Below are 27,462 nucleotides of genomic sequence, written 5' to 3' on the forward strand. Positions count from 1 at the left end.
GAGAGGGCAAGGGGCTTCTTTTGTGACCACACATTTATTTATTACTCAACAAAGTTTAACTGGCTGCCTTTTACCTGTCAGACACAAGTGAGCTCCCAGGGATGCCAAGATAAATCTTAACATGCTCCATTTACAGAGCATGTCCTCGGTGTTAGGTATATGCTAAGTCCTTTAAATAGTCTCTCCTGCTAAAACCCTCCAACAGTTTCCAGTTGCACTTGGAATAAATGCAGGTGCTTTGCCTACAAGGATCTATGTGACCTTGCTCTGACCTCACTTCACTTTATTCTCCCTCTCCTTCCTCTTGCTCCAGCCTCAGTGACTTTCACTGTTATTATTTCTAGAATATACACCAGGCTCATTGCCCCTTTAGATCTTTGAGCCAGCTGTCCACTCAGCCTAGATTACTCTTCCCTTCATCATTTCTGGATACTCATTCAAGGCCTGAGGACAAACTTCACTTTTTTAGAGATTCCTTGACAATGAATTACCCACTCCCACCCCCTTAGTCACTATCTCTTAGTCAACCTATTTTAGTGCCTTTATACACAGCAATGTGCTGATAAATACTTAACCCCTGGATCTAGTGGGGCCGAGGGAAGGGATGCTAACTTGTAGCATTTGCTAATTTCCTAGTGTAAATACTTCCACTACAGGTCATTCAATGCTCCAGGTTATCCATACTGTCCAAAGCGAAATTGGGAAGAGATACATAGAATTCACTCTTGTGAGCCAGTGTGAGCCAGCCTTGGCACACGTCTTACTGTCTGAAATTACTCTGTTTATTTAGTTGAAAGTATTTCTCCTTCCCAGGCAATATAAGCTTGGAAACAGGAGAAACCTTTTCCATTTTCTTTCCAGCTGTATTTCTAGCATCTAAAACAGAGTCAGGTATATGATGCCCACTGAATCAATAACTGGAATTGATTATGAACGGTTGAATGAATGAGAATCCTTACAGTCACTCTGTTAATTAGGTTCAGCTATTACCTTATTGGTGGCTCAGATGGTAAAGTGTCTACCTGCAATGCAGGAGACCTGGGTTCCATCCCTGGGTCGAGAAGATCCCCTGGAGAAGGAAATGGCAACCCACTCCAGTACTCTTGCCTGGAAAATTCATGGACTGAGGAGCCTGATAGGCTACAGTCCAAAGAATCAGACACAACTGAGTGACTTCACTTTCACTTTCTTAATTACCCTTATTTATCAAAGACATCAAAATGCAGAGACAGATGCAGTCCCTTGTCCAAGTTTACAGTCAATACATGAAGAGCCAGATTTGAACCCAGACGTATTATCAATATCTCCAGAGTCCCTGCTCTAAACCCCAAGCTATATGAAGCTGATGATGTCCTTACTCTCAAAGAGCTTATAATCTAATGGGAAAAAAAAGATATTTGAACATAAAGAAATAATGTGATGTGACAGAAGTATGCAGAACATACCCTACAGGAGCTAGTCGTTTAGAGCAGATCTAATGCTTCTGGGGAAGAGTGAGGGTGTCCCGATGGTCAGGTGAGGCCATGTGACAAAGTTACTATCTGGTCAAGGCCTTGGAGGATGTCAGTGCTTTTTATATCATGCCTAGTTGATCCCCACCTGGGACAACTAATGTTACAAAATCTCCCTGGATCAGGAAGAGGAATCAGGCTTCACTCAAATGTAAAGGAAATTGCAGCAGTGTCAGTGACATGGCTTGAGGATCAACTGGATATTTCAATAGCCCAGGACATCTGATAATCTACCCCGGGGCACAGGTCCCCACAGGGACTTAATTTCTCCCCACAGCTGCTCTCCTATGAGATTCTCTGATGAAGGGTGTGTTTAGCTCTAGGCTAAATGGCTTGCCCATTTCTGCTTCTGATTCTTTCCTTCTTGCTTCAGAATTTCAGGTGGCTAGTGACCACAGATGTTATGAGCACCAAGTATACTATTGCAGGCTGTTCGATTTGTTCAGTAGCCAGGTCTGAGCACCACAGAGCTATTAGGGAAAACTGTCTAAACCTTCGCATTCCCTGCCTCTGCTTCTCCCCTCCCCAACCCCACATCTACCCTGGAGCCTTTTGTCAAGACTTTCATCATACCTTTCTGTTCGTTCCCACTGCTCTCATCCTGACCAGTATTCATTTACCCAGCCATTCACTCACTCACTCCACAAATGTTGAGTGCCTGCCCTGTGACAGGCAGTGCAACAGGCTCAGGGAATACAGTGATGAGCCAAAACAGACATGACTCCTGCCCTAAAGGAGCAGATATTCTAGAGGAGGCAAACAGCAGTTCAGTGAATAATCACAAGGATAAATGGATCATTTCACCTGGGATGAATGGTACAAAGGAGAGCATGCATAACGCTGGGAGGGCCTCTGACAGGGCATTTGACATGAACAGAAATACCAGGCAAGACTTATCAAGGGAAGTAACATTTAAACCAAAATCTGAAGGATGAGGAGAAGGATACGTTAAGCAATCAAAAGGAGGAAAAATCATTTCTGCCAATCAGAACAACATGTACAAACACTCTTTGGTGTCAGGGAGTATAACTCTGACCAGCACAGTGAAAGCAGACTGGTTTGGATGGCGACAGAGAACAAAGGTGGAGGGTGGAGAGAGATAAGGTTGGGCAGGCATGGAGAGGCTCTGCAAGGACACTGGCAGGCCAGAGTAACCCCCACGTCTAGACGCCTGAAGGAATCAATTTTTGTTCTTCCCTGTGTCTCCCCTTCTGGCTCGCCCTATGTGCCCACTGCCAAACTCCTTTTTCTAAAGCACTGTTGTTGCCTTTCCTGTTACTCTCCTATTCCAAAAATTACCCATTGCTTTCCACTCCCTACAGTGTGAAGCCTGAATCCACTGGCATCCAGAATGTCTATAATTCAGCACCAACTAAGCTTTTAGCTGTCATCTCTCACTGTGGGGAAATCATATGGTATAAATTTTGAGAGCAGGGGCTCAATAGTCAAATAGCCAGTGTGAATCTCATTTCTTCCACTTTCTACCTCTGTGACCCAGAACAGATTATTTAATCTTGCTGAGTCTGCCTCTTTGCATCTTTAAATCAGATCAAAATAAAAGATTAGATCAGATAAGTATATAAAGACTTGTGCATAATCCATAATACAGAAAGTACTGATTTAATAATAACCTATTAGACTCTGTGGTCTACTCACCATTGCCCATTCTTCTCTAACGTCTCCTAGCCAGTGATGCACTATTTTTCTTGCCAATAACAGCTTCTTCTGCATCTATCCAAATGCATCTATCCAAACGCATCTATTCAAAACGCATCACCAGATCAATACCTGTCTCCCAAATCGCCACCATCTCTCTCCCAACCCTCCTTCTACCACCAGTCTTATAGGGAGGATACTTTATCTAAACTAATAAAAAAGTTTTTTGATATTTTTCTTTGCATTAAATTATTATCTTTTATTCATTTTTCAGCTTCTGTATGAGTGTCTTCTTTTTATTCTCTCTTATTACTAGCTTTTCAAGGTCAGGTACCATGCCCTGTACTGGTCTTACTACTCTCATGACACCTAGTACAATACATAGAAAAAAAGTGAAAGTGAAAGTGAAGTCGCTCAGTCGTGTCTGACTCTTTGTGACCCACGCCAGGCTCCTCTGTCCATGGGATTCTCCAGGCAAGAATACTGGAGTGGGTTGCCATTTCCTACTCCCAGGGGATCTTCCCAACCCACGTGGCTCTTAATAGAGCTTCCTGGGGTGAACGAATAATGGAATAAAAGAGTGAAAGAAGAAAGTGTCCATTTTTATAGTGCTATAAGTGGGGGAAAGAAGAGAAGTTAATTGAAGTGCACAGAAAATAGAATTCTATCCCTCTCTTTGAGCTTGTTCATTTATTAATAAGCCGGGGACCATGTTACATACTGTCTATTTAGTCTTGTGAGCATGTTAACATCATTAAGATGAAGTTTACGAAGTACTTGTACTGTCTTGGAAAGATGGTATAGAAATTTAAAACATTATGTATAATCTCTTCAGGAAGAAAAGAAGGGAAAACATGCATTTTGTGAAGTGCCTTAATTTCAAATCACTTGAGCGGAAGGTACCCAAAGGACTTCATACACCTCTTCAAACATGAATTAGTTTGTACTTTTCAAAGCCTCTGATGAATTCTTTTCATTTTAATTCAGAATATTTTGGAGAATTTTGCCTTTAAAATCTAAATAAAATAGTTCCCATAGTTGCTCTGCTACAGTATTAGACATAAATATAATTATAAAGAGTATGTTATCAGCTTCTCAGGCTGACATCAACCACCCACAAACCTTTTATCAGGGACTTGAATACTTGAATGTATCATCAATTTAGTTGCTCAGTCGTGTCCAACTCTTTGCGACCCCATGGACTACAGCACATCAGGCTTCCCTGTCCATCACCAACTCCTGGAGCTTGCTGAAACTTGAATGTATATCTATTTGTTTCATTTGGTGTTTTATTTTGATCATCATAAAAAAATAAGGAGTGTATCTTAGAATGTTCACTTCATAAGTGAGTACTGCCACAAATTCAGAGTCCTTGCTGTTATCTGTATTTAATATCACAAAGGCACAGAAATAATGCACAGTAACATAATGCAGGGTGAAGGCTAGCTGACGTAATGATGTACTGCGTGGGGAAATGATGGGACTACCAAACCACCTGACCTGCCTCCTGAGAAATCTGTATGCAAGTCAAGAAGCAACAGTTAGAATCGGACATGGGACAACAGACTGGTTTAAAATTGGGAAAGGAATATGTCAAGGCTGTATATTGTCACGCTGCTTATTTAACTTATATGCAGAGTACATCATGCAAAATGCCAAGCTGGATGAAGCACAAGCCGGAATCAAGACTGTTGGAAGATATATCAATAACCTCAGATAGGCAGATGACACCATCCTAATGGCAGAAAGCGAAGAGGACCTAAAGAACATCTTGATGAAGGTGAAAGAGGAGAGTGAAAAAGTTGGCTTAAAACTCAACATTCAAAAACTAAAGATCATAGCATCTGGTCCCATCACTTCATGGCAAATAGATGAGGAAACAATGGAAACAGTGAGAGACTTTATTTTCTTGGGCTCCAAAATCACTGCAGATGGTGACTGCAGCCATGAAATTAAAAGACACTTGCTCCTTGGAAGAAAAGCTATGACCAGTCTAGGTAGAGTATTAAAAAGCAGAGACATCATTTTGCTGACAAAGGTCCATACAGTCAAAGCTATGGTTTTTCCAGTGGTCATGTATGAATGTGAGAGTTGGACCATAAAAGAAGGCTGAGCACCAAAGAATTGAAGCCTTCAAACTGTGGTGCCAGAGAACATCTCCCTGGACAGCAAGGAGATCAAGCCAATCAATCCTAGAGAAAATCAACCCTGAATATTTATAGGAAGGACTGATGCTGAAGCTGAAGCTTCAATACTTTGGCCACCTGATGCAAAGAGTCAACTCATTGGAAAAGACCCTGATGCTGGGAAAGACTGACAGCAGGAAGAGAAGGGGATGACAGAGCATGAGATGGTTGGATGGCATCACTGACTTGATGGACATGAGTTTGAGCAAGCTCCGGGATATGATGAAGGACAGAGAAGCCTGACATGCTGCAGTCCATGGGGTCACAAAGAGTTAGACATGACTGAGCAACTGAACAACAAGAAAAATGTGGAAACAGAGGGAAAATACTGGTGAGAGCACCAAATCTTCACACAGTACACAGAACTTTAGACATGCTAACTCACAGAATCTATGTAATAACATAGGGTCATATTGGTGTCATCAACATGTTTTGGAATCAGCACATGGCATAGTTTGTCACATTAAACCCATGTTGGTAATCCAAAACACATTGGTCAAATCATTTGTGTCTCATTTGTATATTTTCTTCTGTTCTGTACTTCTACAGAAGCAATAAGCAGAGAGTTGCGCCCTGTTTTAATGTTTGCACCTTTTTAATTCAGCTCAGTTCAGTCACTCAGTCTGACTCTTTGTGATCCCATGGACTGCAGCACACCAGGCTTCCCTGTCCATCATCATATCCCAGAGCTTGCTCAAACTCATGTCCATCAGGTCGGTTATAACAAAAATAATTTGTCAACATTGTAAGTCTGGGACAGTTTCCTTTCAAATGGGCCCATAAATTAAATCAGTTTGAGAAAACTGCCTGAGTAGGTGATAGTCAAAGCCTTCATGAGAGAGCTGCATAGCAGCCAAGCTTTAGTATACTAAGTCTGCAAAACATAAAGGCGAGGGTCAAAAGTGTGGAGAATTCCAAGTATGGAAACCTCAGGTTTTCAGGTAAGAGAAAAATACTGAAGTTCTAAAGAGGTGTTCAAGGTTGGATGAAGTGGAGAATTCAAGATGGAGAATGACACTCAAAAGTCCTGATAATGTTTTGATGAACCCCTAGAACACCCAGCCTCCACCAAGTCTTATGTGAGTGTATGTGCACGTGCATTCGTGTGTTTTTGTCCTGTGTGTGTGGCATATTCACGTGTCTGTGTGTACGTGTGTTCTGTATGTCTGTGTATTTGTATGTCTGTGTGCATGTGTCTTGTGTCTGTGGTATGTTCATGTGTTTATATATTATATGTGTGGGGTATGTTCATGTGTTTATATATATGTATGTGGGGGTATGTTTTGTATGTCTGTGTATTTGTATGTATGTGTGCATGTGTCTCTCTGTGGTATGTTCATGTGTTTATATGTGTGTGGGGGTATGTTTATGTGTTTGTGTGTGTGTGTTGTATGTTCATGTGTTAGTATGTATGTTTGCATGTGTCTTGTGTGGGGGGTATGTTCATGTGTTTATACATGTGTGTGGGGGTATATTCATGTCTTTGCGTGTATGCATGTCTCCCTTCCTCAGTATTTTGGAGATCCCCTCCCTACTAGGCTGCTTTTCTAATTTCCCAATCAAAAATTTTGTAGAAATAGTACTAATTTTAAAGAAATTCACTTTGCACCCATATTTTTCAGAAAGTCTTTTTCAAACAAGGGCATCCTTATTTCACCTCTTAAAAGCTGTCCTCTATGCTAAGAGACTGTATAGGCAGTAAACCTGTGTTTGCTAATTTCTAAACTTTATTTTCAGCTTCCTGTGTTTATAAACGTTTGTTCTCATTTAGGGTGTGTACAGTACTTGTTAGAAGGACACCCTTTTTTTGTTTGTTTTTTTCTTACCCTTTCAAAGTTGAGAAGAAATTTCTAAGAGTGTGAAAAGGTCTAAGCATTGTACCTTTGACGGAGTATTGTGTTAATTGCAAGCACTGCAAACATGGGTTGCTATTTTATGGCTGTTGTCCGTGGTGTCAAAAGATTTAGCTACATCCTGACCCAGTCCTAGTTATTCAGGAGCTGCTGAGCAGAAATTTGAAATTGTTTTTTAGACCGTATTGGAAGAAGGCAAAAGGGTAAGGAGGGAAGTCAGCTAGATCTTCCTGGTCTAAGCAGAATCCTTCCAATAATTTCCCCCAAATCCAGTTTAAGCCTCATTTTATATCAGGATTTTTTTTCCTGACTTTTTACTGACTTTCCTTAGGGCATGGTAACAGGTTTACTTTGTAGACAACTTTGAGTTTTTCAAAACCATTCCAAGGATATCCATCCAAGAAATGGCCAACGTTTATTAGGCACTAACTTGCCGCTCAATACTATGGAGAATATTTGAGGTGTCCCACTGAGTATCACACAACAGCCCTGACCAACACCCTCCATTCCAGGTCAGTTAGATCCTTATTCACAGGGTCTCATGGTACCTAAAATTCCATGCACAACCCTATATCACATTATTATTATTATTAATTGCAATTATTAATACAATAAGTATGTATCTCAGGTATGATTTATCTACCAACTGAGAGCCCCAGGGGGACAGAGGTGGTATCAGTTTTGCGTACTGCTAAATTCCTACATTCCAGTTTACTGTCTAGCACTAAAAAAAAGGTATTCAGTAGAAATGCACTGAAATGAATAAGAAAAGGAATAAATGATGATCTCTGAGAGAGCTGAATGAGTCTGAGAAGTATATTATTGCTTGAGGAAACAAGGAAAGCCTTGAAAGAACTCAGGACTGCATACAGGCAAGTACCTGTGATAAGTGTCCCACACGGGGCAGAAAGTAGGGCAGATTATTAAGTACAAACTAAGAAAGTAGAACAATCTCTTGTGATCGCAACATGAAAGTGAAAGCCCAAACCAGGATGCATCTCACAAGACAGAGAGCATCTTAGGAAAACGTGCTTTAACTGCACCAGGCAGAAAAAGAAACAGGCTCTCTCCCGGACAGTGAGGGAAAGGAAAGCAAATGACTAGTTTAAGAAGGAAAAAACATCTAGGGCTGTATATCTTTCTTTAGTTCAGTTCAATCACTCAGTCATGTCCGACTCTTTGCAACCCCATGAACCACAGCACACCAGGCCTACCTGTCCATCATCAACTTATGGAGTCCACCCAAACCCATGTCCATTGTGTCGGTGATGCCATCCAACCATCTCATCCTCCTGCCCTCAATCTTTCCCAGCATCAGGGTCTTTTCAAATGAGTCAGCTCTCTGCATCAGGTGGCCAAAGTATTGGAGTTTCAGCTTCAACATCAGTCCCTCCAATGAACACCCAGGACTGATCTCCTTTAGGATGGACTAGTTGGATCTCCTTGCAGTCCAAGGGACTCTCAAGAGTTTTCTCCAATACCACAGTTCAAAAGCATCAATTCTTCTGCACTCAGCTTTCTCTATAGTCCAACTCTCACATCCATACATGACTACTGGAAAAACTATAGCCTTGACTAGATGGACCTTTGTTGGCAAAGTAATGTCTCTGCTTTAAAAAAATATGCTGTCTAGGTTGGTCATAACTTTGCTTCCAAGGAGCAAGCGTCTTTAAATTTTATGGCTGCAATCACCATCCGCAGTGATTTTGGAGCCCAGAAAAACAAAGGCAGCCACTATTTCCACTGTTTCCCCATCTATTTGCCATGAAGTGATGCGACCAGATGCCATGATCTTTGTTTTCTAAATGTTGAGCTTTAAGCCAACTTTTTCACTCTCCCCTTTCACTTTCATCAAGAGCCTCTTTAGTTCTTCTTCACTTTCTGCCATAAGGGTGGTATCGTCTGCATATCTGAGGTTATCGATATTTCTCCCAGCAATCTTGATTCCAGCTTGTGCTTCTTCCAGCCCAGCTTTTCTCATGATGTATTCTGCATATAAGTTAAATAAGCAGGGTGACAATATACAGCCTTGATGTACTCCTTTTCCTATTTGGAACCAGTTTGTTATTCCATGTTCAGTTCTCACTGTTGCTTCCTGACCTGCATACAGGTTTCTCAAGAGGCAGGTCAGGTGGTCTGGTATTCTCATCTCTTTCAGAATTTTCCACAGTTTATTGTGATCCACACAGTCAAAGGCTTTGGCGTAGTCAATAAAGAAGAAATAGATTTTTTTTTGAACTCTCTTGCTTTTTCCATGATCCAGCGGATGTTGGCAATTTGATCTCTGGTTCCTCTGCCTTTTCTAAATCCAGCTTGAACATCTGGAAGTTCACGGCTCATGTATTGCTGAAGCCAGGCTTAGACAGTTTTGAGCATTACTTTCCTAGCGTGTGAGGAGTGCAATTGTGTAGTAGTTTGAGCATTCTTTGGCATTGCCTTTCTTTGGGATTTGAATGAAAACTGACCTTTTCCAGTCCTGTGGACACTGCTGAGTTTTCCAAATTTGCTGACATATTGAATGCAGCACTTTCACAGCATCATCTTTTAGGATTTGAAATAGCTCAACTGGAATTCTATCACTTCCACTAGCTTTGTCCATAGTGAGGCTTCCTAAGGCCCACCTGACTTCACATTCCAGGATGTCTGGCTCTAGATGAATGTGAGTGATCACAGCTTTGTGATTATCTGGGTCGTGAAGATTTTTTTGTACAGTTCTTCTGTGTATTCTTGCCAGTTCTTAATATCTTCTGCTTCTGTTAGGTCCATACCATTTCTGTCTTTTATTGAGCCCATCTTTGAATGAAATGTTTCCTTGGTATCTCTAATTTTCTTGAAGAGATCTCTAGTCTTTCCCATTCTATTGTTTTCCTCTATTTCTTTGCACTGATCACTGAGGGAGGCTTTCTTATCTCTCCTTGCTAATTCTTTGGAACTCTGCTTACCCAGAGTGAAAGTTCTATTGCTGAAGCACGTGACTTCAAGGAGGAGCTGGAGAGGAGTATGAGAAAAAGACTTAAAGGGCTGATGAAAGATGATTTTAGGAAATGGCTCTTTCATTTCAAGAGGCTGTGTACTTCACGTACTCTGCTATTTTTCAGAACTCACAAAACATAGTAAAGGTCAAAGAGCGTCCCTGAAACCTGCAGATCATTCTAGATTCCACTGAATCGCTGCCCACACACCTGACAGCATAAATTAATTTTATTGCTTCTTTTCCATCTAGAGTGGACAGAGCCCCAGACTGCGAGTCAGGAGCCCCAGGTCTGGTCCTGGCTGTGGCATCATCTGTTTTTTGTGATTCTGAGCAGGTCACTTGATCTTTCACATCCTGTGTCTCCTCTTCCAAAAAATGCAGAGAGAGGATTACTCACTCTTCCAGTCATTGCTGAGTAGGATCAGAATATTTTTAAATTCCATTTTCCCCCTAAGTAATGCATTACAACTTATAAAACCAAATTGCATTCTAAGTAATTGAACAAAATTCAGCATTCCCTTCCCTCATCCATTCCTATCCCAGATTCCAGCTCAGGAGAATCATTCTAAATTTTTTTTGCTATTTCTTCTGATATTTCACCTTCCTATCCTTTATACTGCCTTTTCCTGATTTCTTATTCTGCTTCTGCTGCTGCTAAGTCGCTTCAGTCATGTCCGACTCTGTGCGACCCCATAGACGGCAGCCCACCAGGCTCCCCCGTCCCTGGGATTCTCCAGGCCAGAACACTGGAGTGGGTTGCCATTTCCTTCTCCAATGCTTATTGGATTTCTACTATTACACATGAGGCATGAGGGTTGAGCTCACACATCTTTGACCCATTCACCCCCAGTCACATGGCTCCCATTTTCACAACATCATATTTTTTGTGACATTAATATTTACATAACTATACAAATTTGTAACTACATAAATACCTTCATGGAGAAGGCAATGGCACCCCACTCCAGTACTGTTGCCTGGAAAATCCCATGGATGGAGGAGCCTGGTAGGCTACAGTCCATGGGGTCGCTAAGAGTCGAACATGACTGATCGACTTCACTTTCACTTTTTACTTTTATGCATTGGAGAAGGAAATGGCAACCCACTCCAGTGTTCTTGCCTGGAGAATCCCAGGGACGGGGGAGCTTGGTGGGCTGCCGTCTATGGGGTCGCACAGAGTCAGACATGACTGGAGCAACTTCGCAAATACCTTCACAGTGGAGCTAAATAGTGTACTCTGAAACTTTGGTTTTCCTGCTTTGTTTATACCATTTGTTTGTTTTGTTGATTTTTTTTCTATGTACTTTATCATTGACTCAGACCCAAACTTGCAGAACAAACTGCAGAACTCCTCTTAGCTATATGTGCACATATGAGATCTCTCAGTTTCATTGCTTCCTCTCTCCTACATCTCTCAGTTTTCACTGTTCTCCTGAAGTGAACAGGAGAACATCCCTGGTCCTTCCTGCTCCAGCCTGGCCTGGCTGGACCTGGTGGGCCCAGCAGGAGAGCTGTCTTCTGGGGCTGGCTCTCTCATTCTCTAAATTTGGCTCTCCTGGTCTCCCTATGTCATCCTTCCTCAGGTTTTCATCGACTCTCCCATGTCAGTGGATTGTATCCTCTGGTATCTCCTTAAGAAAGAGTAAGTGAGAGAAATTTCTAGGTCTTGCATATCTGAGAAGGCTTTTACTCCACCTAAAACTCCATCGATTGGGGATTAATGCAAGCTTGGAAATAATTTTCATTCAAAAGTTTACAGATATTTCATTCCAACTTTGCAGATATAGCTCCATTAACCTCTCTTTTCCACTGGAGCTGATGAAAGGCAAGCCCATTCTGAGCACTCCTCCGTTCATGTGATCTCCTTTCTTTCTCTCCCTGCAGAAGCTGTAATGACCACCCCTTTGTCCCTTGAATTGTGACTGTGGTTTAAAGTGTTTTTCATTCATGGGTCATTTGTGAGGCTAGGCATTCTGTGAGATTTTTCAATTTGAGAATTCAGATCCTTCACTTTTAGGATATCTTCTTCTATAATTTATTTAACAGTGTCCCTCTCTCCATTTTTTCTCCTCTCCTTCACTTTCATTTCCTACTAGTTGTATGTTGAACTTCTAAGACTCTATTTATCAGACTTTAAGCTATTTTCTAGGTGCTTCCCTTGCAGCTCAGTTGGTAAAGAATTTGTCTGCAATGTAGAAGACTCAGGTTTGATTCCTGGGTCAGGAAGATCCCCTGGAGAAGGAAATGGCAACCCACTCCAGTATTATTACCTGGAGAATCCCATGGACAGAGGAGCCTGGCAGGCTACAGTCCATGGGGTCACAAGAGTCGGACATGACTTAAGCTATCTTCTGAGTGGTACCTTCAACTTTACATTTCAGCATTTTTATTAGCTAATCTATTTATCTATTGCACTGAATTTCCAGAGTTCTTTCTTATTTTGTTATTATACCTTTATAATAGCATCCTATTCATGCTTCTCATCTCTCAAATAAGAGTATCTTTTTTTGAAACATTCTTCTGGTCCCTGAAATGTGCTTGTTTCCTGTGATTTACATTTTTCTGTTTGTTCATTTTAGTTGCTGTCCTCCCATACTTAGAGACCCTTGCCTTTATTCTTATGGCAAGTGTGCTAGTGGTAAAGAATCTACCAATACAGGAGATGCAGGACATGTGGGTTTGATCCCTGGGTCAGGAAGATCCCCTGGAGTAGGAAATAGCAACTCACTCCAGGATTCTTGCCTGAAAAATTCCATGGACAGACAAGCCTGCCAGGCTACAGTCCATGGGACTGCAAAGAGACGAACACGACTGAGCATACACACACACAACTATCTATTTTTATAAATGCCAAAAGTCAATAGGATGGTCTGCATGAGAGGAGGAAGATGGCCAAGAGATGGGGATCCCCCACACCAGGTATACCCAGTGACCCAGTCTAGAATCCCCTCACTTCACCTCCACTGCAGCCTCCAGTCTGCTGCTCGGCTGAAAAGAAGGCTGCATGCTTGGCTGCATGAGCTGGGAGAGGGGTTCTGCAGCTTTCTATCAGTTTCATCCTGTTGTACCTCAGCGCTTTGAGTCTCTAGTACTTCAAATTGCTACCCCTTTCTGGTGACCTGTGGTATTATTAGCTTCTCTTACTCTCTTATTATCATCCACCCACTTTCTCTGCCCACAGGTAGGCTTCAGCTTTACTCACCTTGCTTATATCAGTTACCTTCCATGTATCCACTTTACATCCTACAAATGTTTTACTTCCTTTGCCTCCTCTTGCCTTTTCTCAGTGTTGCTTTGTTCTGTGGGTTCCCACCTGTTTCATTCCTTTGCTATGATTTTTGTGGGTTTTGGGGGAGACAGCAAAGACAAGCATGTATATTCAATATAACATGCATTAGACAAGCACACAGTTGTGAAACTACATTTCTAATGAACTTTTTATCGTAGTTTTATATTTATAGAAAGGTCTTTAAGATACAGCTGCCCCCTGATATCTATGATGGGATATCCCTCAAATACCGAAATCCACAGATGCTCAAGTCACTTATATAAAATGGCATAATGCAGTTGTCCCTCCAAATTTGAGACTTCTGCCTCCACAAATACAGAGGACTAATTGTAGTTCAGAGAGTTCTGGTATACCCCACAGCCAGTTTTCTCCCTATAATTAAAATCTTACACAAGGATGGTCATTTGTCAAAATTAAAGAACCAGCAATGATGTATTATTACTAACTAATAAACTAAATATTTGTTTGGCTAACTCTTTGGAAAGAAGTCACTATGCCCAGTCTACATTTAAGGAGTGGAGAATGAGGCCCCATTTTCTTTAAAGGCAGAAAGTGAAAGTGAAGTCGCTCAGTTGTGTCTGACTCTTTGCGACTCCATGGACTGTAGCCTACCAGGCTCCTCTGTCCATGGGATTTTCCAGGCAATAGTACTGGAGTGGATTGCCATTTCCTTCTCCAGGGGATCTTCCTGACCCAGGGATCGAACCCAGGTCTCCCACATTGTAGATAGACGCTTTACTGTCTGAGCCACCAGGGAAGTCCTGGAATTCTGCCTGGGAGACTATCTATTCTCACCCATTTATTTACCTATTTCATTATTTATTTACATAGATATGAATTCATATGTTAATATTATACTTTGGTTTATAATCCAATACTACTTTATTGATTTTGTGGCTCACATTGGGAAATGCTTTTGAGTTGTAAACTATTTAAAAGTAAGATATGATTTAGATAATATAATTCTATTTCTTAGAGTTCTTGAGCTCCATATCACGTAACAAAGTGCTACACACAAAGTAAGAGGCACACGGGATTTGAACATGAAATATTTGAGTGGCAAACTTATTAAAGATGCACTGAATCATTTCCAAAATGCCAGTGTCATATTCCATGATAGATGCATAAGGCCTCCCTCAGGGACCTGTAACCTTATAAAGAAAGTAAACAATACAGAATAATAAGAAAACAGGTCAGCACTTTACAAAGTACCAATTGTGTCACTTTCACAGTTTAAAAGCAACAAATCTCAGTGGCCTGGGTAATAAATTTGGATAGATTCATCATGGCATCCCAGAAGAGACTCGAAATGATTCAAAGAGAGCAAAAGGGAGAGAGAGGAGAGTCTTTTAAGCATACAGAGTTTAACAAGTTTCCATCTATTCTATTTAACAGGTCCCAAAATTGTAAAATGGAAAACATTTTAAAACACACTTTCCATTTAGAAGTATATCCTACAGCCTGTTGTTTTGTATTTGTTTTTGTATCTGCATGTGCATCACAAAATCCCACAAACCATGATCCTTTGTTTATTTCATTGTGGTCTTGAACTGACAAGACCCCTTGACGTGATGGTTCAATGATCACCACAGTAGCTCCAGTTAAAGAGGCAGATACAACAGTTGTCACCTATAGCTCAATTTTGTGGATGGGGAAATGGAGATCCTTGATTTGCAGCAGGTCATATAAGATGCAAATTGAAGATGCAGATCTAAAACCCAGGGTTCCCAACTCCAAATCCAGTGCTCTCTGTTCACCACCCGAGTAGGTCCTGTTGTGACACCAGGAAAGCTGGAGTGGAGAGAGGGCAGGAGGGAGAGAGAGAGAGAGACCCTGAAATCTCAGCTAATGGCTTACGAATTCCCTCAGTCCTTGCTCTTCCTCGTCAAGTGATATTTGCTGCAATAGCCTCAAAGAGCAGAGCGGGTTAAAAGCGCTTGCATCACTGTTCTTTGCCAAACATTGACAAGCAGTTCAATGGAAAAACACATGTGGCTTCCAAACCTGCTCCTATCCGTGGAAGCCCAGCCCTGATGCAGCTCGGCTGGCGTTCAGGCTAGTGGACCAGGCGAGTGGGAGAGACAGGTCTTTCCTCACCTGACACACAAAGCAGTCCAAGCTCACCCAGCTCCCCAGCCTCCCCAGCCTCCCCAGCTCCCCAGCCTCCCCAGGCACCCTGCACATTTGGCTGTCTGCTAGGAACAGAGCAGAGAGAGCAAGCAAACATCAGCTGGAATGCTTCACCCTAAAGGGAATCCTTTGAAGGGTTCACTCTGTGGGAGAGAGATGGTTTTGAGAATTTCAGCTCAGCAGAGCTTTATGCTCTGTTTTGAAGGGGCGCTTTGGTCAATAGAAATCTGGTCCTTAGAACTTGCTTTCCCTCTTTTCCTTTGTCTGTTTCAACACTTAGGGGGCCACTTGAATATGAATCGGTTAATGACACTTTTAAGAGTCAGGATCTCTAGAGGTCTATGCTGTGGTTCCTACACCCCCTTTTGCTATTTCTGAGAGTCTGTTCTTCTCTCTAGGACTGTTGCCCATGGAAGGGTCACCAAGTCCTTTTCAAGAACTCAGGCTCTGTAGTCATACTTCTAGGGTTATACTCTGCTGCCTCTATTTCACAGGTATTTCAGACAAGATACTTAAGGGTATCTCTTACTTTCCTCATCTGAAAAAGGCAACAATGAGAGTTCTTGCTTCAGGGACTTCCCTGGTGGTCCAATGATTAGGAATCAGCACACTTTCACTGCCATGGACCTGGATTCAATCCCTGGTCGGGGAACCTAAGACCCTACAAGCTGTACAGTGTGGCCAAAAAAACCAAAGTGCTTGCATCATTGCATCAGAGGGTCATGGTGAGCATTCACTGAGATAAGACATGATTCCTAGCACCCAGAAGTGCTCTTAGAATGTTAGCACTATTATTAGCCACTGTTGAGCAAACTTGGCTATTTCTAAGTGCCACAGGAAACATCAAGATAGATAAAAGACCACCTCTGCCCTCAGAAGGCAATGGCATCCCACTCCAGTACTCTTGCCTGGAAAATCCCACGGACGGAGGAGCCTGGTAGGCTGCAGTCCATGGGGTCGCTAAGAGTCGGACATGACTGAGCGACTTCACTTTCACTTTTCACTTTCATGCACTGGAGAAGGGAATGGCAGCCCACCCCAGTGTTCTTGCCTGGAGAATCCCAGGGATGGGGGAGCCTGGTGGGCTGCTGTCTATGGGGTCGCACAGAGTCAGACACGATTGAAGTGACTTAGCAGCAGCAGCAGCAGCCCTCAGACTGCAGTCCAGGAGGAGCTCTTGAGAATGGCATGTACATAATCAGTCACAAATTATATATATGAGCCCAAATATACAAAGTCTTGTCAAAGAAGTACAGTCAAATTATCTGCTAGAAAAAATTCAAAAACAGGGAGATCATAAACTTTTACTTTGATTAGAATAGTTTCAGAGATGAGGTTGCTGGAGCTTAGATTGTGGGTTGGTTTTAGTCTATCTTAGAGGGAAAAAAAAATATATATATATATATATATATATAAGCAAAGATAATAGAAGGGGATTAAAACTACATTTTGAAAACACCAAATAGTCTATTTTCTGGAACACGGGGCAAACAGAGAAAATATGAGAGAGAAAACTGGCAGAGCATCTGTGCTTAGAATAGGAAGAGTTTCACATGAAAAGATGCTGAATATCACCAATTTTTGGAGAAATGCAAATCAGAACTGCAATGAAGTGCCACTTCACACCAGTCAGAATGGCCTTCATTAAAAAGTCTATCAATAATACATGCTAGAGAGGGTATGAAGAAAAGGGAATCCTCCTATATTCTTGCTGGGAACATAAACTGGTGTGATCACTATGCAGAACAGTTTGGAGGTTCCTTTAAAAACTAAAAATGGAGCTATCATACGATCTAGCAATCCCACTCCTGGCATATATCCAGAGCAAACTCTAATTTGAAACCATACAAGCACCCCAGTGCTAATAGCAGCACTACTTAAAATACCCAAGACATAGAAGCACCCTAAATGTCCATGAACAGATGAAGAGATAAAAAAGATGTGGTATATGTATACAATGGAATATTATTCAGCCATAAAAAGAATGAAATAATGCCATTTGCAGCAACATGGATAGAAATTATATTAACTGAAGTAAGTCAGAGAAAGACGAATATCATATGATATCACTTACATGTGGAATCTAAAAAAAAAAAAAAAACAAAGTAAATGAACTTATTTACAAAACAGAAATAGACTCACAAAAAACAACCTTATGGCTTCCAAGGGGAAGAGTGAAGAAGGGAGATAAATTAGGAGTTTGGGATTAACATGTACATACTAGTGTATATAAAATAGGTAAGCAACAAGGACCTACTGTAAAGCACAAGAAACTATACTCAATATAATAATCTACAATGGAAAAGAATCTGAAAAAGAATATATGTACACACACATATATATGTGTAGCTAAATCACTTTGCTGTATACTTCAGTAATTTAATTTTTATTTTATATTGGAGTATAGTTGATTGACAATGTTGTGTTGGTTTCAGATGTACCACTTTGCTGTATAATTCAAACTAACACAACATTGTAAATTTAACTACATGTCAGTTAAAAAAAAAAAAGAAAGAAAGAAGAAGAAAATATGAAGAGCCTTGAATGGCCTGCTACAGAGCAGAGGGAATAACTGAGATCGGAGGGCAGCCTCAAGAACTGATTTTGATAATCTATTGTATTTATCAGCCTTCCTTAACCACATGTGAAATTATATTTCCATCTCAGGAATCCCTCCATCCTTTCATTCATTAAGTATTAATATTTATTGTACTCCTGAGTTCAGTGGTCAACTGAAAATCACACAAAGTTGCCTGTCCATTTAATTTAATGGCATTAAAGTCAAACCATGGTAACTGGCATTAAGTAGCTTAGCTTTAATTGAGTTGACCAGAGTGGGACTGCTGATTTTATATAATTTCCTTTCTTTGTGGCTGACTTGAGGTCCACTGCTAGTTCTAGCTTAATACTGTCTATCATTTCAAATAGATTCCTTTTATCCAAAGAAATTTACCAAGCATCTATTAGGCTAGGCACTTAAGAAAATATGAAAGAAGTATAAGTCATAATACTTAACCTAAATGACCATAATACTCATAAAAATACTACTCATGGACAGTACTTATGAAATTATTTCAGAGTGGTCAAGCCTGCCAGTGAACTTGCCACCAATTCAGAAAACTAAAGTGACTGCATCTATGTTATAGGGATGGATTCTGGGTTGTTGGGAAGGGCAAGATCATAGATGGTAGGTCCAGAGAAAGTGGGGCTTTGAAGTAAGTAAAAGGCAGGAAAAGAGGAGATGCTATGCCTGAGATAGCATGGGTAAAGGTCCTTAGGCATTAGTGTCACAGGGTAAAATGAAGAAAGCTACTAGCTTGACTAAAGAGTCTGTGCAGGGTGATAACGTTGGTTAGATGAAGTAGGCAGAGCACTGAGTGCCTTGATGACCAACAGAGTTGGTCACAGGTGGTCTGTAGTGTGTGTTATCTCCTACTAATTGAGGATAGAAGTATGGAGATTGTAAGGACTGCTGCTGCTGCTGCTAAGTTGCTTCAATCGTGTCTGACTCTGTGCGACCCCATAGACGGCAGCCCACCAGGCTGCCCCGTCCCTGGGATTCTCCAGGCAAGAACACTGGAGTGGGTTGCCATTTCCTTCTCCAATGCGTGAAAGTGAAGTCGTTCAGTCGTGTCGGACTCTTAGCGACCTCATGGACTGCAGCCTACCAGGCTCCTCCGTCCATGGGATTTTCCAGGCAAGAGTACTGGAGTGGGGCGCCATTGCCTTCTCTGTTGTAAGGACTAGGTTTCCAAATACTAGGAAAAGAGAGATTCTCTGTAATCCTGAATTTCTTAAGAAAAGAAATGTCATGTATCCACCAGATTTTCCACCATAAGGGTTCACAGGGATCTCAGGCCACTGTACTCAAGGAGCTGACAAGTATAGGAAATGATAGTCTCAGATTTCAGACTGAAAAGGAAACATTCTGAGTGGACTAAAGAGAAGTACCTGTCTGTTCCTGGCGAGGCTAGGGGCTGGAGGCAAACTCATAAAGGAAGCAGCTGGATGTCCACTACTTAGGAACCCTGCTGCGAAAAAACTTATTTCAGAGTTTCCCTCTGTCTGGCAGGCCAGTAATTTGGGTTTAGGTGAGCTTTGCACAGACACTGCCAACCCAACAGACATGGGAGGTGAAGCCTTTTGTTCATCTCAAGTTTAACTCTAGGCTCAACTGTCAGAGTGGCATTGCACTCTGGGATCCCACCGGAATGGTCTCATCTCGGCCTCCAGGGACTTCCTTGTCTCAAGAGGAAGGCAGAAGTCTGAGCTGATCAGATGCTTGAGGGTTAGCTGATTCCCCTTGAGGTAGTGAGTTCTCCATTCCTGGAAATTTTCAAGCAGAGGATAATTTGGCAGGGATACTATCAAGAGAATTCATTCAGCAGCTGGTTGGTCAGAACGATTATAGCTCCCACTGACTGAGCACATCCTGGCTGCCAGGCTCTACATTAATATTTTATATACTTTCCCCATTGTGTCTCCAAAAGGTAAGGGATGCTGTTATCCCCATTATTCAAAAAAAATAAAAATAAAACCAAACCTGAAACCCAAAGAATCCGGTGTCTTGCAGAAGTTCCTCTAGCCAATGAGTGGTAGAGTTAAGATTTGAACCAAGCCTGTCCACACTTTTTTTAACTTTATTTTCAGGAAAGTATCCTGACGTTCACACTCTGCACCATGATACCACACTGGAGATGACTTGTAGCTATCCTCCAGCCCTGCTACTTCATAATCCCACTGCTAAGATGAAGGTGTCTTGGTTCCTGACCTTTCACCTGGACATGAAGGGCTTGGAATTAACTTTCAACTTACTCTCATGTGTGGGCGTGTTTCCTGTTGTCAGAGTGCATGTCCAAGGCAAAGGTGAAAATCAAATCAGAGTTTAAAAGAAACAGGAGAGGAAGAGCAGAGAACGCCTCTCCACACAACTCTGGAGAGCCAGAGGTGGAACTGAAGAGCTCAGAAGTGAACTAGCCCATGGGCCAAGAGGCCAGAGACTGAGTCCTGGGACCCTGGAGTGCCGGATGGGAGAGCCAGTTTGCTACACAGCTCTGCCCATACCTTGCTCTCAGGATGATCTTAAGCAGGTCCCTTAGATGACGGGAGTTTCTGAGTTGGAAAGGAACTTAAAGTGCCCTGCCCTAGATTGTTATAAACTATTCTCTCCAGAAACACAGAAAACTCACACTTCACTCTTCAAATATTCATTGTGAACCTACTGTGTGCCTGTACTGGTCCAGAGTATTGGTCCAGGAGCTACCCCCAAGGCAGCTCCAAGAAGGGAAACTTGACCTCTTCTCCTCACTACCTAACCATACCCTGCCTCATACTGGAATTGCAGTTAAGATTTGTCAGAAAGAAAAGCTTAAATTCCTTTAAAAAAAAAAAAAAAAAAAAAAAACCTTTATTCTAACACTCCCATTTGAAAGATAGCGAAGTCCAAAGAGATGAAGTGACTTGCCCAAGTGCCATTGCTAACTAGTCATCATGTGTGGAGTGAACATCTTCTCACTATTACCCCAGGTCCCATATCACCCTGGGCCTCAATTCCCATAGTCTAGGATGGAGAAAAGGGACCAGACTATCTCTATTGGTATTTTTCGAGACTAACGTGTTTTAATTTTCTAAATTCTTTTCTTTAATGCTGTTTGATTGTGGTAAAGGTCACATAATATAAAATAAAATATTTTACCATATTCAGCTGTACCAAGTGGCACTAAGTACATTCACATTGTTGTATGACACCATCATCCAGCTCCTGAATTTTTCACTTTCCTAAACTGAAACTCTGTCCCCATTAAACACTGAGTCCTCATCTCCCTTCCTCCCAAACCCCCTCCCTGGGCCCTGGCATCTCCCAGTGTACTTTCTAACTATGAATTTGACTGTTCTAGGTACCTTATATATGTGAAATCAAATAGTATTTGTCTGCACACACCATATACTGGAATGCATTTTTAAGATTAGCTTAATACATGTCTTACAAACAGACTCTACCTTCTTTTTTCCCCCCTGTGCTATGCTTGAACACTCATTACTTAGCCTGTATTGTCCTTGATCCTACAGTAAGGGTGTACTGACTGCTATGACTGCTGCTTTAGTATAATTCTGGCCCGCTACATGTAAACTCTATGACTGCTAGATGCCTTTTCTTTCTATGTGCTTTGTGTTCAAGCTGGGGAGCTGGTCTGGGCTTTGTTCAACCACACTGAGCTTGTTCCAAGGGTCTCAGGGAAACAGGGAGGATGAACAGATTGTAACAATTACCCATACTTATTGAGCGCTCAAGGTAGTGAGGGCTTTAGCAGCTGGAGCCCATTTTCATGTGGAATTGCAAATATGTCTATATTTCTCACATGAGGACTGATGGCCTCACAACAATGATGTAATGGTTAGTAATAAACCGCCCTAAGCAAAAATCCTGTCTGTGCCATTTACCATTGGCATGCTAAGTTCTTGAGCCTCAACTTTCTCATCTGTAAGACAGATCTGATAATTCCCATGGCACAGGAATATTTAAATGGTATGATCACTAAATGATATGTCAAGAATCTTGTACAGGGCTGGATGTATATTAAGCTCTCCATAATGGTAATGCTATTACTATATTTTTTTCTCCTCTGTATTATAATCTCCAATAAGCCTCAGAAGCTTCAGAATGAGTGCTATTTCATTTGTGAGGTTGCTATCATGCATGGGCTTCCCTGGTGGCTCAGATGGTAAAGAATCTACCCATAATTCAGGAGACCCTGCTTCAATCACTGGTTTGGGAAGATCCCCAGGAAAAGGGAATGACAACCCATTTCAGTATTCTTGCCTGGAGAATCCCCATGGACAGAGGAGCCTGGTGGGCTACAGTCCATGGGGCTGCGAAGAGTCAGACATGACTGAGCGACTAACCCTACTACACTATCATTCATGGACATATCAGAAACAAATTTGTAAAATGTCTCCCCGGAACTTTCTTCAGTGCTCTGCTGCCACTGACAGAGAGGAGAGAGAAAAAAGGAAAAAAGCTGAGAGAAATAAGTTTGACTTGTTCAGTTCAGTTCAGTCGCTCAGTTGTGTCTGACTCTTTGCGACCCCATGGACCGTAACACACCAGGCCTCCCTGTCCATCACCAACTCCTGGAGCTTACCCAAACTCATGTCCATTGAGTCGGTGATGCCATCCAACCATCTCATCCTCTGTCATCCCCTTCTCTTCCTGCCCTCAATAATTCTGGTCCTCTACATGTAAACTCAAGTGGTGGCCCCTAACTTCCTCAGACTCTTAAACACCAGAAAAGAACCAAGCTCCCTTCCCAGACCTGCCAAACAAACACAAGTTACCTTAAGGAGTTACACAATGGCAGCTCATAGATAAAATGGGTATGGCCCACACAGATGTCTAAAGTTTTCAAAATTAGTTGAATATTTTTAATCCAGGAATTCCATTTGAAAATTTAGGTTTCTTGTCTCTCTCCCATTTTTAACTTTTATAAATTGTAAAATCTAACACACATACTCAAAGCAAAATCATACAGCAAAATTGTATAACTATCACAAAGTTAACACCCAAACAACCACCACCTAGGTCAAGAATTAAAATATTTCCAGACCCACGAGGAACTTCCATGTACCCTTTTTAGCCATGTACACTGTCCCACCAAAGAGAATTTTCTATGTGACTCTTATCATGATATCTTTGTTTTTCTTCATAAATTTACAATCTAACATGCATTCCTAAGTGTTGCTTAATTTTGCCTGCTTTTTGAAATTTGTATAAAGGAAATAATCCAGCATGATTTTATGTGTATCTGATTTCCTTTGCTCAATATCACACTTGTAGCATTTGTCCATATTGTTGTATATGGGTGTAGTTGACTTGTTTCCATTTCTCTATAGGATTCTATTGAATGAATATGTCACAATTCATCCATCTGTGGTCTTACTGTTGAGGGACAGTTGAGCTGCTTACACTTTGAATAATGAGTCTGTAAATATTCTTGTATATGTCTCTTGCTGTATATGTGCACGCATTTTTGTTGGATGTACACGGGGAGTGGTAGGAGAACGTTCAGTTTTAATCGATCCTGCCAAGTAGCTTCCAAAGTGGCGGCACCAATTTACACTCCCACCATCAGTATGTGACGATTCTCAGTGCTCCAAATTCTCTCGAACACTTGTGATTGTCAGTCATTTTAATTTTAGCCCTTCTGGTGGGGGTGTAAGTGACAACTCATTGTGATCTCATTTGTATCTCTCCTGATTATTCGTGAGGTTAGCTTCATTTCTATGTTTATTGAAATGTTGATATGCTTTTTAAAGGGATAAATAGTTCATGCCTTTTTCCCATTTTGCGACTTGCTTTTCTGTGCTTTTCTTACTGCTTTGTAGATGTCTAGATATGAGCCCGTGGTTAAATGTGTATGTTGCAAATATGTCCTTCCTTTCTGTAGCTTGTATTTGCACTCTCTTAATGGTATCTCTTGATGTACAGTTCAACTTATCAGTTTTTTAAATGGATATTTAATATCCTATTTCAGAAGACCTATACCACCCTGAGGTCATCAACATATTCTCCTAGATTATCTTCTGGTGGCTTTATGTTTTCCATTTAGATTATCCCACCTAGAACTGATTTTTATATGGTCTAATACAGGGGGGTATTTTTTTATTTTATTTTTGATACAGGAGTTTAGAATCAATTTTCCTCCATACTGATATCCAACTGATGGCATCATTTATTGAAAAGCTCATCCTTTCTCCATTGAACTTCAGTGGCATCTTGATCATAAATCAAATGACCAAATACACATGTAACTGTGTTTATGGTCTTCCTTTTCTATTCCATTGGTCTATTTGTATACCCTTAAGTCTTAAATTTAATCCAAGTTTTTATATATGTTCAAAACAATTTTGAACCTGTTAGACATTTACATTTTACATATAAATTTTAGAATCCACATGTCAAATTGTGGGAAAAAAAAACTACAAGAAATGAGATGGCCTTTAACTTACATGTCCACTTGGGAGAACTGACATCTCTAAATACTGTCTCTCAATCCAAACGTATAACATATTGGTCTACTTATTTGTTGTTGCTTAGTTGTTAAGTTGTGTCCAACTCTGGTTTTCCTATACTTCTTTTAGTGTTGCTATGTAGTTTTCAGTATAGAGATTTTGCACATTGGTTGTTAGATCTTTGTTCCAGGTATTTGATGTTTTTTGGTATTATTATAAAGAGTATCTTTAAAAATATTATGTTATAATTTTTGTTGCTGATAGATCAAAATAGAAATAATTACTCTTCTATAGATTTCATGTCCAGTGACCTTGCCATATTCACTTAGTAATTCTGATATTTTTCAATAGCATTTTGGGGCTTTCCTATAATCTTGTCACCTATGAATAATGACAGTATTATTTTTTTCTTGTCAACTTGGTCATGATATTAACTCCTATATCCTGTTTACTAGTGTTAATATTTTGTTTAGGATTTTCATTTTGATTATGAAATAGTGTCTGTAATTTTATCTTCTCTTATTGTCCCTGTTCAGAGCTGTCTTGACCTCAGAAGAAGAAAGGAGTGCTCCCTCTTTCTATTCTCTGGAAGAACCCTATAAAATGGTGGTTATTTATTTCTTAACTATTTTTTTTAGAACTCAGAAGAGAGATATTTGGGTCTGGAGTTTTCTTTGTGCAAAGCATTAAATGACTTGAAGAGTTATAGCACTAGTCAATTTTGCTATTCGTGTGGCAGTTTTGATAATGTATATTATGTAGATGAAATTTTCCCATTTCATCTATATTTTCAAATATCTTGTTTATAATGTCCTCTGTCTTCTTCATGTCCATATAATTTGTAAGTGATATTACTTTTTATACTCCTGACATTGGTTGTTTTTGTGCTTGGTGGCTCTTGCACTTTCTCTAAGATTCCTTAGGGGTTGCTTTTGATTTCATTGATCTTTTCTATTGTATGCTTCTTATGTAACTAATTTCTAGTCTTCTCTCATGTTCTTGAAATGGATGCACAGTTCACTGATTTTTTTGGTAACAGTTTTCTTCTTCTCTAATGTGTGAATTTGTAAAGCCATTCATTTCCCTCTAGAGATAGGCTTAATTACATCATTCATTTGTTGACTTTTCAGATTTACTAATTTTTTTTTTTATCTTTCCACTTTTTACTTATCTTATTAATTTGGAAAGTTGACAACCCTTACCTATTCTTTTTGCAGTTACACGAGAGATCAAAATATTTATTCTTTCTTTAAAAATATGTATATATTTATTTATTTATTTGGCTGCATCAGGCCTTATTGCAGCACATATGCTTAGTTGCTCCATGGCATGTGGGATCTTAGTTCCCTGACCAGGGATTGAACCTGCATCCCCTGCATTGCAAGGCAGATTCTTAACCACTGAACCACCAGGGAAGTGCCACAACATTTATTCTTGACTAACTAAATGTTAATGTGTATCTCTACTTATTCCATCCTCCCAGACAGTGCAAAGATCTTAGAACACTGCAGCTTTATTTTTTTCTAGCCAACATACATAACATGATTGTTGTGTAATTTTTGTATTTTTAAACTCAACAAAATAAAATATGTGGGAAATATGGTGGGTACAATGGAAAACCCTAACATACATGGTAAATGGGATGTCATACAGAGAAAGTAAGAGGATTCAGAAATAACGTGTGAAGAGTCAATTGCTAAGAGCTTTCTAAACCTGATAAAAGATATTATAATACAAATTCAAGAAGTCCAATATACCCAAAGCAAGTTAAATGAAAGAAATCACACCTAGACACAACCTACTAACATCGCTGAAAACCACAAACAAGTTCTTAAAAGCATTCAGAGTGAAGAAAGGGTGAGAGACAAATTACTACAAAACGATCAGCATTAAGACGGACAACTGACTCTTCACAAGAAATAAGCGAATTATATTTTTAAAGTGCTGAAAGAAAATAACCGCAAATGTAAATTTTATATTCAACAAAGATGTATTTTCAAGAGAAAGTGTAAAATGAGGACATCTTCATACAAATAAAAAAAAAAGTCTCAATAATAGACATACTCTAACGGAAATAACTCAAGGATATTACTCAGGAAGTAGCAGAAGTATTTGAGATAGAAACTCAGGAATCAAAAGGAACTAGAATTATAAAAATATGGGTAGATACAAACAAACATGGACTGAGTAAAAAGCAATCATAATAATTTTCCATTCTTTTTGCTTTCTGTGCTTTAATCTTGTTATTTTATTTTGATCTATCTTGAAGTTTACTGATTCTCTTTTAAGAAGCACCTAATAGTCTATAAAATTCTTGACGTCAATCTTTTATTTTTCAAATTTGAAATTTCCCCTTTATTATTTTGCATGGTTTTCAGTAGTCTGCTGAAATTATCTATCTTGTATTTTATTCTCTGGAAGGTAGTAAGCATAGTTACTTACTATGTAAGCATAGATCAGGCATACATGCCTGATCAATCTAATATCTTGAGCGCCTATGGATGTGGCCCTATCTTTTCTGTTCAATTATACTTAATGTTGTTTTAGCTTCTGGTGTAACTGGTTATTTTTTATCGTGTTCTGGATGTTGTATTGCAGAATTTGTCATAGAAATAATTTGATGCCTAGGGTTATGTTAGCTTTTTCCCTAGTAGATATAGGTTTGCCTTGTTAATATCAATCCATTAGCATTTCGGTCCCGTTTCAGAGATTGAGATGATTTAAAACTAAATTGCTGTCTCTACAAGCACCTATTTCCAGGTTCATTCTCATTTCTGCTGGGCAGCTATTCTGAGTCCTTACCCAAAATGAGCATTCTTTAACAGCCTCATTCCACTGCCACCAATTTTTGTTT

General features: G+C 40.3%; 1 protein-coding gene across 4 annotated transcripts in view; it reads left to right on the top strand.

The window, feature by feature from the left end:
• The window catches only part of GRIA1 (glutamate ionotropic receptor AMPA type subunit 1), a 347,536-nt gene that overhangs the window by 121,880 nt on the left and 198,194 nt on the right, over positions 1–27,462 (top strand). The gene's annotated exons all lie outside the window — the stretch shown is intronic.

The sequence above is a fragment of the Bos javanicus genome, chromosome 7 (assembly GCF_032452875.1).
Source record: "Bos javanicus breed banteng chromosome 7, ARS-OSU_banteng_1.0, whole genome shotgun sequence".
NCBI classification, from domain to species: domain Eukaryota; kingdom Metazoa; phylum Chordata; class Mammalia; order Artiodactyla; family Bovidae; genus Bos; species Bos javanicus.